The 16,823-nt window shown below is 36.2% G+C and overlaps 1 protein-coding gene across 5 annotated transcripts in view; it reads left to right on the top strand.

The window, feature by feature from the left end:
• Positions 1-16,823, top strand: part of B3GALT1 (beta-1,3-galactosyltransferase 1) — a 218,014-nt gene that overhangs the window by 147,874 nt on the left and 53,317 nt on the right. For 3 of the 5 annotated variants that reach the window (XM_076342688.1, XM_076342689.1, XM_076342690.1), the window contains one exon: positions 5,877-5,981. The exons of the other annotated variants lie outside the window; for them this stretch is intronic. The gene's annotated coding sequence lies outside the window, so the exon portion shown is untranslated. The remainder of the gene's footprint in view (positions 1-5,876; positions 5,982-16,823) is intronic. 5 annotated transcript variants of the gene reach the window in all.

Raw genomic sequence — 16,823 nt, 5'->3', positions numbered from 1 at the left:
ATGCATGGCAAAAGTCAAGCATTGGAATGACTATTTTTCCATGACATACAATCCTACACGTTTCCTTTCAGATGGAGTCAAGGGAATACAGTAGCACAAATGCCTATGAAAGATAGCTGGCATGAAACAAGTCATACACCAGACATCATCCTCTGCAGTGACAAATTCTTTAGTGAGCTGGATGTCTGGGGGAAAAAAGAGGGCTGAGGAAAATGAATGTGCCTTAAACATGATCTTCGTTGTTCTAATGAGTTATTTAGTTACACATTCCTCTCCTATTGTTAAGTAGAACGATATCATGATAACCATTCTGCAGAACATTCATTATCACAAAATCAGGTTCCTTACACAAGCTTGTCTGCTTAACATCATCTCCTTTGTGCGTGTACCCAGTATTTTGTATTTGTGTCTGTCTGAGGAAGTTTTATATATACAAATTTTAAAAGTATCCAAGGAAAAACAACATAATCTATTATACTGCTAAAATGGTTATCCAGAGTCAGAAGAAAGTATTATCAGAAATTCAGAACTGGATATGTTTAAAATTATTTCATTCACAGGTGGTCCTATACTAACCATATACAGACAACAAGGTGCTTTGATTCCTGTTTCCGTCACTCGAAATTATTAATACTCAACTGTTAGAGCTAAATATTCTAAAAAATGTCTCCAGACTCCCCATCCTATTTCTTCTTCAATGTTCTAGAAATCATTTTGGATGCTGCCCCCACTTTCCCCTCTCCCCCCAAAAAGCTTGACATTGCATGCTTTACTGAAAGTTTCCTGATTAATCACAGGAATTTTTCATGTGACTATTTAGTGAGAAATTAAAAAAAAAAAGGGGGGGGGGGGGAAGGGCTTCTTTACCAGTGTGGAAAGAACAGTTAAATTAATAAGGGCAAATAAGGACCTTCTAGTATACTGAAAGCTTCCATTTTCTTTATAGAAGATGAGATTCGTGTTCATGTCTAAACATTTTACAGACCACTACACATAGTTTGTTACACATGCAGTAACATAAACTTACTGCTAGAAGAACTAAAGCCACATATATACTGTTTCAGGGGGCTATGGAAGAAACTGGCATCAGTTCCTAGGGCAGTTAATGAGCAGCAGCTCATACCCGCAGTGCTCAGACCTAGCAGGAATAGATTTGCCATGTTCTTACTGCATAGATATACGGACCAAAAATCCTCTGCATCTCATAGGGCAATTTAAACCACACAATTTTATTGATTTTACCACAACTTGTCCTGAAGGCATCTAGCTGGTTTGCTTGGGAAAGAAGCCTACATGTCAACAGGATATATGAGGTGCGGGGGATGACAGAATCAGTCTGGAACAAAAGAAGTCAGACAGATTGACAGACAGGTGTTATCTTCAGAAGACCTTTCTCTTTCTTAGTCCCAACCCTTTTACACTTGCGCTTTGTGTTTTCTTGCTATGTGCTCCTCTGTTTTTTTGCTATCCTATTTCTTCAAGTTTTATTTCTAAGAATCACTGTTGTCTCTCCAATTTTTAAGTTCCTTCATACCTTCATTCGCTCTTTTCTTCATCATATTCCTTGCTATATTTTTCCTGTTTATCTACGTTTATTTTTCATTGTATGGTCCTAACCACCTCCCCTCAGCTTGTCCCTACATTCACTCAAGCCCTTGCCAACTGATCTAAACTGGCTTTAGTCATGGCTTGAAAATGTTAAAACCTGCCTCAAGCAGGTTTATACTTCCTTCTTCCCCATCACAAAGAAGAGGTTGCAATTTCAATAAGAACAATCAGTATCAGAAGAAAAAGTGCTTACCCGGGGCCTTTTTTTTTTTTTTTTTAAGGTTTTGGAATAAGTAACTAAGACTAGTAGGTGAGAATCCCCAAAGATACAAGCAGAAATGGTGTTAACAACCACCAGTTACACTGAGCTTTAAGTTTCTTTTTTGATCTACTACTTAACAGTGAAACAGCAAAGCACAGCCCAAGGTTCTTACTAATCACTAATTCAAGCTTTGAAATTAAGCGAAGACACATTCAGAACAATTCAGTAGCAGCATTTTTGTGCAAGGACGCACACGAGGTGAAAAGAAAGTGTTATTTACAGACCGTTCAATTCATCTGTGGTGGAAAGAACACTAACTTTTTTTTTTTTTTGTACTACAATACCTAGTATTCTGTAATTACTTTCTACCAGTAAAAGTACTAGGGCATTCTGACTTGCTGGCTAGCATGGTTCTGGTGGGGAGGGTGGCTGAAACACACACCCCCTGTAGCCAGTCACACCTGGATTGAGGCACACAAAGTTGAGGTGGGGATTCTGAACTCCCAGACCCCCCAAACTCTTCCTGGCATATTGTTTTACCAATTATACAGATTATACTATTGTCTTCATAATCCAATATTTTATGTTGTTGAAGTGAAACAAGACTGAAGTAACTCATTTGAAAGGTTTTTCATTATCTGAAATAATGATACCTACATTTTAAACTTAAGATGCTAATTTCATACACAGAATGGAATCTGGAGTTTGGTTGATCTTAGTAACTGAACTAATCTATTAGACTAATTCATACATATTGCATATACATGGAGAACAAAATACACTTCTTTCAACTTGCAGCTTAGATGATGAAGTTCAACTCATTTGCAAATGATTGGCTGACTGACAAAAATACAGGAAGGAACAATTCCTTGGTAAGAGTAATTTTCTATATGGGAATCTTGCTGGATACTCAGCTCTTGACAGATGCTCCAAAAGCAGCGAATATACTGGGCATTTATTCCCATTTGTACTTGTACAGAAGACTGTGACCTTTCTTTTGACATGTATGCCCCACAGCTGTTTGACAGTCATCTTATATTGCCTTAATAAGCCAGTATGTATGGACTCTCTCTCCAAGCAGAACAGTGGAACCAAAACCAGAGGGATGATAGCTCAAGGAAGTGTTTAAACTCGCGTACCGTCTTTTGTAGTGGGTAGAAACAAGACCAAGCACTTGAGTTTCAACCACTTTAGAGAGATTTCCTCTTTGTTGCAACTTAGATTAGCCTTAGCACTTGGGTAACTATCTTCAGTGCCTAATAGATGAGGACTGCCGGGAGATTTTTAACAAAGAGCCCTCTTCTCTGCAGTGCATACATGTTCTTTCTCTCTCCACATCAGGGCAAGAAGCCCCAGATTTAGTGATGAGCAAGAGCCTTGTACAAGATTACTCTTTTCTAAAAGCATTCCTCTAGGGAATTAAAAGTGATCAAGCAGTTTGAGAAAGGGCAATCTCAGTCTGGGCTGCATACAAATCAAATATATAAACAAAGTTGCACATCACTTAGACTTACTGCTGATAAGTATTGATGGCAGCATGGCCTTTTCTCTTTCCTTGGACCATCTTCTCTTCAAGTCTAACTTATATAGATCAAAATAATTACACTGCTCTTCCATACTAGTATCAAGATGTTCCTGACACTACATGCTGCCAGGTTTCAATGGGCTGAAGGGTTATCTATTAGGGCAGACTTACCAGTGACCATTACTTTTAATAAGTATTTAAGAGTGACTACTTTGTGTGTTGCAAGCTTGTTTGTCTTCAAAAGAATTGTAGTAGTAAATAGTAAATTCCAGTCTGAGTTTAATTTCCAAAGCAATTCTATGCTTTCAAAATGATTAAGTTACAATTCCTTACCATCTTTAAACTACAAAAATCGGAAAGAGTTGCTCACTGTTTTGAGCCTGGTTAAAATTTTAAACTCTTTCAGATAGATGGCTTAAGAAAGCAGTATAGTTTATCTCCTACCTGCTTAAAGGAAACATTATTTCATATCTGGTTTTTTCCAAACTCAGACTGGAAAAAGAGTGATTGGTGGGGGAGGGGAAGAAGCTCAATGACTATACAGATATGGAATTTTGTAAGAAGTCCCAGGGGAAAAAATAGTCATGGCAATTGTATTAATGTTTCTGCAACTCAAAAAATTTTAGTGGGGAAAAAAAAAAAGAAAACTAGTATATTTGCATCTGCATAAATAGAGCCATTCTCAAACTGGATTCAGATCACTAATGTTTTCTAATTGAAGGAAACCAAACAATGATTTCTTTTCCACTTCAGTTATGAAACCAAGCCAAACCATCTTCCTTCCTATTTATCCCACCACACCTCCTCTGAACTATTTGCCTGATTCATAGGCTACATCCCAATCCCACAGAGTTTTGTTTAAGGGTGGGAGGAGAAGATGATGAGTTTTGAATGGGATTTGTTTATGGCTGAAGACTGTAACCCAGCCTCTAGCACTCATGACAGCCAGCGCTGCAATGCTCACCTTGAATGAGATAATATAGGGAAGGTAATCTACAATCAGCTAACAAAGCTAAAAAATTAAGGTTTTGCCACATTAAGCTCTAAATTGCATTTAATAGATTGAGGGATAAAGTCTAACCAATCTTTTTTCATATGAAGACAAAACATCATATTTGTTTTATGTTTTATTACAAAAGTAGTGAGCCTAAACCCTAAAATGAATGTTTTTAATTAGAAAATTATTTTGAAAAATTTAAGAAAATTGTAAATTTTTAATTCAAACTATTCATAGGAAAATTTAAAAGGAACTGGGATAAAAATCTGACAGAAAGCCAATTCCAAGATATTTGAGTTACAGACTTTTTCATACTTTTGCCTTTGCTGCACCAAAATATAGTGGCTATTCATGCAGTGCCTCTATGCAAGAAAACTTCCTGATATAAATTCAACAAGAACGAGAGCAATTACATATTCTGACCTATATTTCTTAATCTCTCAAATATTTTGAATACAAGGGTGATTTCTATTTGTATTCTACAATTTTGAAAGTCCACTAATTGCAAGACATTCTAAAATAAATGTAAATTGTCTGGATGGGCACCATCCAATTTCTAATGGACAGGTGTTCATATAAAAATTCAAGAGTATCAACAACAAGCTGGAAGTTACTGGTAGGGTGAGGGGTGTTAAGAAATTATTTGGCTCACAGCTGAACTCCCTATTTAACCACAGGGATGATCAAATTAAGTCAAGGTCAAGTATGTGACAGAGCAGCTGTGCCATGCAGCAGATAAGGACTGCTGGTGTATATATATAGTAAATTTGTTTTGATTTTTCTAATCCACCATTCGTGTCTTGCAATTCAGGCTGCTGCAGGACAGAAAGTGGCCTCCTGCACTCTCAGCCTTTACTTTGGGCTCTTCCAGGTTCAGCTCCTTCCCAGACTGCTTGAAGCCTTCGTGGTGGAGCAGCCCCCGAGCACTCACTGCATCACTTCAGTAGCCCACCTCTGGTCTACAAGGAAAGCTTTACAGCTGTCCAATATGGCAGAATAACCAACGAATCTTCCCCCCACTGAATAAGAGAGATGTTTAAATCTCCCTAACAGAATGAAATGACTGGAGGCAAGGTTCTTGCCCACAGAAAATTTTACTCTCACATGTAGCTCATCTAGAACTGTTATTAATCACACAAATATATGCTTTCAACATAGAGTGGTTTTGGGCCCTGTAATGCTTTGGCTTCATAATCTATGGGTTTCCTCTTTCAGTAAATGAAAATAAATTGATTTATGGAAGTTTATGCACAGGTACTGAAAACGGTGGCTGTAATTTTTTGGTACCCATCTGTCCTCCTGTTACTCCATCTGTTTCCTTCACTCATTGCACTGGAATCCTGCTTCACAAAATGGAATCCAAACTCTTTCGTGTAGCACAGTGTAAGTTACCTAGTTACCCAGCTGAAAGACATTTTCAAAATAAATCACACTCCTTGTACTCTGTAGAAGGCAACAGACATCGATTTTGTTGTTAGTATATGTCTGAGCAATCCTTCCTTCCACAAAATATACAACTGTCAGTAAATTTCCTCTAATTTCAGATTGTGCACTTCAAAATAATACCGTAAAGGCTCATAATTTTAATCAATTATTGATTACACCTTGGGGACTTTCCACCAATTCCACTTGATGCTGCTTTTAAAATGGTAAGTACCTACATAACTGTATGATATTATAAACTGGTTTAGATTTTTATAGCTAATACAACAGTATAAATGCACAGTATTATATGATCTCATTGGACAGCATAGCTTTTATTAAACTGTGTTGACTGACTCTTTTATTCTTTAACAGTTCTTTGGCCTGTTAATGATTAAAGATTTTGATTTGACTCTTTACGCTAAATTTAAGTGTTTAACAGGAAAAGAAAACCTAAGAAAGCCTTTCCCCCTTCACAATCCAAGATGGAAGATACAATATAAAGGCTGAAATTAATTTTTTTAAAAATTTTGCGTAGCACAAATACAAAAGCCTCTAGTAAAAACATTTGTTCTATGGAATACTATAAACAAAGGATACTTCCATTATTATCTCATTTTTAAGGCAGTGTGGTAAGTGAGGTCACTTGAAGGTCAACAGGGGGGTTGCTGTTGCTCTATAGAAGGGCTCACACTTTAAATATAAGTTTCTCAGTATTCATGGTGTCTTTTTTTTCTATGCTAACACAGTATCTAGAATACCTACATGCCTTAAAATACTTTGCTTTATGCATTTACCACTTCATTATTAACTTCATATTAAAAGGGAATAGTTACATTTTATTTGCAGCTACAAAGGACTTTTGACTGATACTGAATTTATATAGAATAGAATATACAAGAATACTAGGAGACAGAATACAGTTCACAGGAACATGCATTTAAACACACAACTTTGTGACTAGGGTGATAGTAACTCTACTCATCACTTTTTTTTTTAATCCCACGTTATTTTACAAAATTTCAGTAGCATAACTGCCTGTAAGAATTTTATTGAGTCAAAAGCAGTAAATTACCTAACCTCTTGAGACATAGAAGGAGCATTTATAATATAAGAGCATTTAAAAATATGTAGCGAGAACTTAAGCTGGAAATTAAATGTTTTTCCAAGATGAAAAATGGAAACAAGTGCTGGTAATAGCACTTTGTAAAATAGAACTTTCATGTTAGAGATCCATTATAGTGATGTAGGTGACTAAAAAAAATTAGGATTGCGATTCCTTTAATCTTTATGTGTACATTTAAATACACATAGCCCATTTCTCCTTTTTATGGAAGAGTTTGAAGTCCTTACAAATGAAAGCAAAAACCAAATGGCTGGCATTAATCATACAGAAAAAAATTAAAGTCTATATACCTCCTGTGGTCTTTTAAAAAGCATTAATAATAAAGTATTTGCATAAAGTTAAAGCAAGAAAACACATGTCAGAAAACATGCATCTTTTTGACATCTGTGAGCTACTTCTCTTGATCTGCTCTATAAATAGAGACTAATTATGGAAAGGCTAAAAACAAGACAATGCCCTAGAAAATAAGAGACGCTGTCTTTTTAAAATATACTCAAAACAGTGTGAGTAAATCTGTATCATACAGATACACAACCATTAAACACATTTGAATTATAAATCTTTCTCAGTCTAGTCTCCCTCCTTTTACAAGCAATGGTTAAACTTCCACTGACTCCATTCAAAGCAGAATCAGCCTTGATGCATTCTTTCTCTAGTAATATTTTCTGGCCTACAGAGTATCAATATTAACTGTGAATGTCAGAACAACTGTACAGGCTCTAGTGAAAAAAAGTATTCAGTCCTCTAAATGAACGCCTGAGCTCTAACTTTTACGTGAAGACAGAGATCAGGAAGTCAGCTGCTGTTCATATTGCTTTTATAAGAAAGCAATATTTCATAATCAAAAACCAGAGGCTTGGGGAGTACTTAGTAACATAATCCATTCCTTCCAAAGTTTTCTTTTAAAATAACTTTATTCTCCTGCTTTGGTTATAAATATAACTTCAGAAACAAGTATGATCCAAGGCTAAATTCCAAACCCAAAAGCTGATGCAATATAGGGGTCAGCAGTGAGGTTGAAATTTTAAATTAATATGCTGAGTCAATCCTGTCAAGGTGGGTGTTAGGGCTTCTCAGTTTCAAAGAGTACCTCAGCTGCTGTCTTTGGACAGTAATGTTTCCCAGATTCACTGCAGAAGTGTATATCAAGCTGTTTCTTAGAGCAAATAGCAACCTGTCTATATATCAGCAAAAGGAGGCTGGCAAAGGACAAAATAGAAGGCACTTCAGCCACTCAGAGCTGGAGAGCACTATTAGAGGGACTGGAAAGGAACCAAGTAGAGAAAGATATCTTCCTTGGGAGCTGGGAGGAGGAGGTGGCTGGATTAAGCCGCAGAGCTCAGCCAAGTTACAAGTTTCATGCAGGATTTCACAAAATTAAATACAACCATGGCCTTTTCTTTTTAGACATCTGCACTAAGAGAAGGGAGATTAAGATGCCAGAAATTATTACCCTTCACAGGCAGAGTCACTCAGAAATCCAATCTGTATGATTGCAGATACTTGCAAACATTGATTCACCAGGATACAGCACTGAGCTACAATTCACATAGTTTTAGCTCCACACAACAACCCAGCAATCAGAAAATTTGTCCCATTAGAACAGTGTACAAACTGACAGTCTGCTATGCTGCTTTACAAAATCATCATGGGAGGAAATATCTTTAGGTTTGCCTTAACCTACCATCTGCCCACACAAAAAGTCAAAATGCATTAATTTACATACAACATTTTGCCAGCCATTAGCAGCCGTTAAGCATTATTCCTTCCTCCCACCCTTCACCTTAAAAGGGACTATTCTGTATTCCTTCAGTCATGGCATATACATTTTCTGTGAAGAAAATAAACCAAAGCAACTGGATATGTATCAGTGTGCAAAAAAGCACAGTCTAGGGTGGAATATACAACCCAGTGCACATGCTCTCTATTTGCTATATACTGCTACCCTGAAGTGCAGAATATTTGCACAAATATAGGGAATGCTCAATGGCAGCAGAAGGCAGCGCTTGTAGCCTCGACCAGTCCTAGTCTGTGCCTTCAGAGGTCTATTTCAAACCATCTGGACATTAACCTAAATAGCATTTATTTGAGTTTCAAATAAATTACACATTCTTAGTCCTAACTTCCCGTTTCAGAGTGCAACAACATTTTAATCTATCCTAAAGTGAGGACAAAATGAATCATGTAAGTCTAAGTGGATGCATTGGGCATGCTAAATGAGGAAGGGGCATAATCATTTAAAGCAAAAGCAATTAGATCACAGGGAATGCATTTAAATAGTTACAGCAGCAATTATTTCATTTCCAGCTACTTGAGACTGTAAGACCGTAATCTGAAAATTTAGTCAATAACTTTTGGTTTGTAGACAAGTGCTAAACTACAGGATTTTAGCTTCCCATGGTTAACTGATGAGAACGTGCTTTTCATTCATTCGTGTTTTTTAGATTTTATTGTTAATGCAGAAAAAGCTGCATAATACTGAAAGCTGAAAGTGCAGTGTCAAATAAATGGAACTTAATATCAAAACAGCAGGGTCAGTTGCACTTTTTTGTAATTTTTCATATTTAATTAACTGAAAACATCAATTCTGAATTTTAATTCACTGACAAATAACTTCATTAACACAAAATTATGATTGCCTGTGGTGTTTCATGTCCTTCCAGAAGGCTGACTTCAAAAACATACATTTGGAGGGGGAGGGTGGCAAGAAGGAAACACACTGGAACAACCTTAGCTTGCATTACTGAAAGCAAAATTCCCTGTACAAACTCAAATTGAATGGGATCTTGGAGGTGAGAATAGAGCAGGGATTACATAAAGCAAGTTGTGGGAATGATGACTGGAGGAACCTGGCAAAGAAAAAGGGGAGAATCCTCAAGGCAGGAGATACAACAAAATAACTAGCTGCATTAATTTAAAGAAAAAAAGGAAAATGTTGACAATGTGTTCCCATAGCCTTTTGAAAGAGAGGGAAATAAATTGGAAGGATTAAACAGGATTTATCAGTCATCAGAGGGATATGCCTCTTTCTTTTCTCCCCTCCCACCTTCTGCATCATCAAAATTCAGCATTATCAGCAGAACATTTTTCACCTTCTCAAATAAAGTTATGAACAGCAGTCCTGATGCCATGAGCATGGCAAAAGTTGCTCAGCTGTGCCTGGTTCTCTCTGCTACTGAATAATCTATTGTAATCAATGTATTAAAGAATAAACCCAATGCAGTTTTCATGATGGCAACCTGAGGAGCTATACTAAAATTACAGTTGATTATGTATGTATAAGCTGGGTTTAGCCCTCTGTAGAGGACGCCAGGCTTGGCATGAAATGACTCTTCAGCTTGACAGGCAGAAAAGAACAAACAGCACTGATGTTCAGCTCACCGTAACGGTGATATCTGTGTTGCAAAGCAAAGAGGTAAAATTTCACTTTACTCAAGCATCATATCTCATAGAAAGAAATAGCATTTGCTTGTTTTATTTATACAAGTTCAGAGGACACTGACATACATACATACAAAAAGGAGCACTGAGTGCAGTTCTGTTATGTGCTACAGGAGAACTGCAGAAGAAACGTGTGAAAGAGAACCATACATATGCCCAGTCCTCAATAACGTCAAGGTTGCATATTTATCCATGATAACCACTGAAGGTATGCCAAAACACACCATGCTAGTGGCCAGTCTATTACTTGCTTTATTGTGCCAAAGCATTTATAGGTAAGTCACAACTGCTTGGTAGCTCACACAGGAACTTTTGATCTCTTCTGGTCAGGCTAGTGCAGCGAACTATTTTCTATTTCTTGCATTAATCCTTTGCCTGTTCACTTTGTCCCTTCCTTTCAGACACTGTACAGGTTTTGGCTGGGATAGAGTTAATTTTCTTCATAGCAGGTTCGTACGGTGCTGTGTTTTGGACTTGTGACCAGAACAGTGTTGATAACACACCAATGTTTGAGCTATTGCTGAACGGTGCTTGCACAGGTCAAGGCCATCTCTGTTTCTCATGCTGCCCCACCACCAAGTAGGTTGGAGGTGCACAAGAAGTTGGGAGGGGACACAGCCAGGACAGCTGACCCCAACTGACTAGAGGGATATCCCATACCATATTACGTCATGCTCAGCAATAAAGCTGGGGGAAAGGAGGAGAAAGGGGGGATGTTCGGAGTTACAGCATTTTCTTCCCAAGTAACTGTTAGGCACAATGATGCCCTACTTTCCTGGAAATGGACAAATAGCTGTCTACCGGGGTTAACCCACAACTGACACAAAATACCCAGTTATTTTAATTAGTAGCAAAATAGCAATGTATCCCTCTATTGTCCTCTTTGCACCTCTTTTTTCTTCAGTCATTAACGGAAAACTGAATGCATTTACTAAGAGCTAGAATGAAAAGAATACAAATGTCAGGCTTTTACAAGGTCACAAAATACTTGTGTTTAACTCTGGCAAGTTTGTGTAGGGAAAAAGTACCATGAATGGAAGAGGTCTGGACTGCATTGTCTGTCTAATTTTATCAGTATTTCGTTTACACTTCTGCTTCTATTTTATTCCTACAGACCATGTCATCTAATTAGTCTTTGTTTTACAGGTTTATTGAAATACAGTTCTGTAGCCAGGAGTATTAGTCGTGATTATTTTATCTGTTACTAACAAAAGACATTCACAGAAGATGACAACTCTTACTTTAAATCCTGTCCTAAAAGACATAAGCTAATCCACTGCACTGATAAAACAAGATTGGTTTTGATTCACATATATGATAAAAATCCTCTCAAATAATATTTCATATGCAGACAAAACCCAAATCAAATAATAAATTACATTACATAGTTTGACACAGTAATACAATGGTTAAAATTGCATAAGCCTAAGTAGGTCAGAACTCCCACTGACTTCCATATGAAGATGTGGGGTTTTGTACTTGTCTTCTCTCTGAAAATACACATCTATGTGAAATAAAGTATTTTGCAAAATGTATTTTTGATTCCCGAACTTTATTTTCATAAGGTCATACTAATTTTCTGTCTAAAAGACTGTTCTAGAACATCAGGAAAATATGTGCAAAAATAAATATATTCTGTTCTTGAACTTACTCAGTTAACAATAACTGCCATATTAGTGAATAACAAACATTTCAGGTAGACTGAAAACAATTTTTCTGTTAGAAGGGCATTAGAGATGTAATCTTAGATTTTGCTAATACATCAAGAGTTAAGCTCAGGGAAAGATCAATAATGTATTATTGATTACAAAATTTAACAAAAAAAAGTTAACAGTCATGTCTACTATTGGAATTTTCATTAAGCCAATGTATCTTTGGATGTATCTTTGTAGACACATCTGGAATATATCTTTGTAGATGGCCTGACTGTCTTCTATAATGACATAATTTTGCAGAGATGAATCATTTGATGAATGATTAAAATACTGAAGCGAAAAGAGGTTGAGAAAGAGGTAGTAAATGTTTTATACTTCTGTCAATTTATTTTTCCTCCAGGAGTAAAAAGCACTTCACAAAAGGAATTTAAATCTTTGAAGAGTAAAATATGTTAGTTAAAAAAAAAAAAAACAAAACCAAAACAATCTCCCCTATGTAAAATGATACTATATACACAACTTCCTCAGAGGCAAAGCAGGCAAGCTGACTAGGTAACACATCTGGCACAATGTCAGTATAGAGTGTCAGGGGAAAGAAGAAAGAGAAAGGAAACGTACATTTTGAAATTATATTACTATCACAGCAAAAAAGATGTAGATTTTTACCTGATACCACTGTCTCTCAAAGAACACTAATCCCATTTATAAACCAAAAATAACACTTGCCCCTCTTTCAAAAGCAATCTCGGAAATGAATCTTTGTGCTATCTATAAAGAGCACACAGCCTGGATATAACTTTTTTTAGTTAGTCGTCATAGCTTATTTAAAAGCTATGTGGACATTGCTACTCAGATATTATCATGGACCAAATGACCATTCTCTCAACCTCCTCTTATCTGAGCCCAGAGGGCTTGTCATCAGAGAGATATGAAAACACACTCTCTGCTTCAGCAGGCTCTTAGTTGTTCTTCTGCACTGAAAGCACTAGGGGGTTCCTATAACATGAATTTAATTTGGGTAGCAATGATATTATGAGGCATCGCTGTACATGCAAAGTGCCACTTTCCCTCATAGCTTGGTAACAGTTTTGAACATTCGTAAACATCAAAACAAGTATGAACATTTTTAATGCTGGGGATTCAACATACCAGTGATGTTTCTCTCACCACTGTGTTTTTTCTGCTACTAATGCATACACACTGATAGTCTCTTATCCTCACCATTTGCTTTAACGTGATGTTCTAAACTTTTTTTTAATACATCCATAAATCTTTCCAAATCATGTTGCTTAACCTTTAGTCACCTTGTTATTATCTAACTTCCCAATTAGCAGTAAATTCCAAAAATTTTCAGTTACTGAGTAATCATTATCTTAACCTAGAATCTGTAGTCATAGGAGCATAACTCATTTTTTCCACCAAGTACTTCAAAAAGTAGCAGCCAGTAACAAATTTTAACCTTTCATTTCCATATTGTGCTGAGTATCACAGTGAGCTGAATGAGTTTTGTCACTGATTTTAATGGGACTAATCTTGTATCTAATTAATATATTCTTCTTAACAAGACAAAAGTTGGTAAGCTTCCAGGCTTTAAATCTCCACTTGAAAACTCTAGTTTCTTCATCAGAGACTTCTCTAAGAAGTATCTTTGACTTGTACCCAGACAAGTGACCCAGGGTGCTGCAGGATAGGGCTAGCATAACATTATACTTGTCACCCAGAAATAGAACAGATTGTTTTGGAATCTTACCCTTAATCATATTTAAGCATAGACTATGGACTAAAACACAGCACCCTGAATTCCATCTCGTATCTTCAAAACCATCTGGTTTCCTACCTTCTCTGTCTGGATAACTCTATTGAAAAGCATTGATTACACTGGTCTTTGTTTCAGAAATAGAAAGCTAAAGCATACAAATATACTTGTCACAGCTAGAAGACACAAAACAAAACATAAGAAAAGTCTTTTGTAGTATATAGCTTCTAACCCTCTTTCTAACACTAGTCTGAACAAAGGGCCAGGACTAAGCATTGTACATGTTTGTATACCCAGAGCCCAAGGAATTTGATGAGTTTTCACAAAGAAGAGCTTATAGCATTGTGCTTCTGATCAAAAAAGTTTGCAGCAACTCCAGCTTTAAGCAATATAAAACAAGCTAGATTTCAGTACCCAAGGGTGACAAAGCCTGAAGGAAATCTTGGGAAGAACTATATTTAGGCAGTCTAAATTTCCATTTCCACCTTGAATACAATTCTAACATGATCATGCAGATGAATTTGAATTTACTAAATTCTGTGTAGGAAAAAAGTCTGTTTACAAAAACAAAATTGTATGACACAAATATTTGAAACAAAACCCTTTCCTCCAGCATAATAAAAAGTGAATGAGGATGAATTTAAGGATTCTTTCTCCAACAGATATTTAGCAGAAGTTTTACACATCTAATTGCTTTTGCAATGACAAAAATCAGACAAGTGTTTTTTTCAAAATAGGGGTGAACCAAAGTTATCTCATGATAGGCTTGAATCATCTTTAGTTCCTCCTCTTCAGAATTTTTTTTATGAAAGAGATTTAAGAAGGGGTTCAGTTGTGCCAAATGAAGGTTGTAATGACTGATCAATAGATAGGATATCAGATTCAAAAACAGAATCTCTTCTATCAGAGAAAAAAAGGTGCTCCTGAGTACAAAAGCAGTATGCTTTTTGTCTCACTATATATAATACTGCCACTATTTCTTACTAGACAGCATATCAGCTAAGAGCTTCATTTACTGTCCTTCTCTTTTTTTGTTCACTGATCATAGCACAGGGATGTGGATAAGACTCAAGAGTCATTCTGGGGAAAAAGAAATTAAAAAAAACCCACAACTCAAACTCACCAATTAAGCTACATCCCAACCTGAAAACTGCTTTCAATCACAGAATGGCAGACATAAGCACCTTGCCTCTGAAGATGATGAAGTGGGCTTCAAATACATACCAGCAAGAAAAGTATATGATAATATTAGATAGTTTCTTGTTTCTTTTTAATTGATAGCTCGAGTTTTGTTCGTAAGCAATTCTAGCAGATCTTTGTGTTCACATAGAAAGAAAAACCTGCCTTCAAAAAACTTTAGTGCTATAACACCAATGATATTTCTGAAGATATACCTGCCTACAAGACGACTTTGGATCTTTAAACTGAGACACATGATATCTGTCTTTCAGATCAGTGTCTGCTCAGCTTAGGAAAAAACAGCAGCCAGGACATCGTAAGCTAAGAAAGTTGTTTGCAGCTTTAATAATGCACTAGTACTTCTATTTCAGTTAATACCTATTTACTTTGAACTTTATAATACATTAATTTGTCTGTTTTTCAAATTACAGATGAGTGAATTTATGATTTTTTTTTTTAAAAGATAACTTTAATTCTTTCATCCAAGATGTCTTGCCTAAACAGAACTGATAACCACTAAAAGCATCAGCATAACACATTACTCATTTGCACTGTTTTGCTAGAATGCCCCTAGGTATAGAAACAATTCTTACTAATGATAAATGCAGAGCAAAATTCAGGCCCATGAAGAGATAGATAATTCATATGTTAGAATGTTCTTGCATATATGTGGATTATCTTGACAATCAATTCACAAAAAAAAGGGAAGCTTAGAACCCAGAGGGTACATTTTCAAAGCTTTATCCAGGAGGTACACTCATTAATCCTATTAATGAATAATAGGATTAGCGTATACACCACTTATTTTGTGGTGTACAGCTTTCAAAAAGTCCCACATTTAAACCAAACTTAAGGAAGAAGATGAAATAAAAAAATCCTAGTAACGTGTCAACCAGTGATTATTCCTTTCTATTCATGTATAAGCTGCTCAACAGTACTTTTACGTCTTTGTTGGAATTACCGCTCCTGGAAAGCAGTAATTCTAAGGCAGATTTTATTGTTTTGGGTACTAACATAGAAATGTTCCTGTCCTGCTGAATCTTCGATTTCTTCTTTCGACATTGTAAAAACAGGCACCCTGATATATCTATAAAAGATACTACACAGCATAACTGTGTCCTCTACGTTAAAGAGGACATACAGGTTAATGAAATGTAGGATCAGCATTTCTCTGACAGTGTCTCCACATCTTCTGGTTGCCAAGCAACAAAATACATTCAAACTTTTTGGGTTTTCATATACGAAAACAGCTTTTGGGGAAAGTGTCCAAACAAACATCTGTGGATGAGAGTTTTTTTATTTGCTTACAGAACAGACACTACATCACGAGGACCAAACTTATCCACTTCATCTCTCACAGACAATCTAAAAAACTCCACGTTTAGTTCCTGAGGATTTGCCTTTCTTATCTCTTTAATCTTGACAAAAGGACCATAAAAGGCATTAGGTAAAGTCAGTTTTCACAGTTACTATGGTAGACCATCTTATTAGGAAACAGATCAAAACCACAAGCTCATTCCACACAAGCTGCAAAACAATTTCCACACAAAAGTGATTTTGGCCAGAATAAAGTGACACAAAAGAAAGATTCTGGTCAAAAATTAAAATCAGCTATGCATCAGCTCAGATATAAACTAGCTGACATTCCTTCCAGGTGTCTTGTGTATCCGTCATACCTTGTAGAATATTTTCAGGCTGAGATACGTTGAACTATTAACTGTTTTCACCTAGAAGAATATACATCAGAAATATCTGATAAACGACTTTGAAGAAAAGTAACTGAAGCAGAAGTTGGGCACATGACTAATTTTTCTTTAACTTTACCTTGGACAAAGTACTATGGTGAAATAAATTGCATAGGACTACTTCTGCTATTAATTTTCAGCAAAGCATAAGCATTTCTACCACCACC

The sequence above is a fragment of the Aptenodytes patagonicus genome, chromosome 6 (assembly GCF_965638725.1).
Source record: "Aptenodytes patagonicus chromosome 6, bAptPat1.pri.cur, whole genome shotgun sequence".
In the NCBI taxonomy this organism is placed as follows: domain Eukaryota; kingdom Metazoa; phylum Chordata; class Aves; order Sphenisciformes; family Spheniscidae; genus Aptenodytes; species Aptenodytes patagonicus.
Note: the sequence above shows the minus strand (reverse complement) of the source record. Positions and strands in the feature narration are given on the sequence as shown.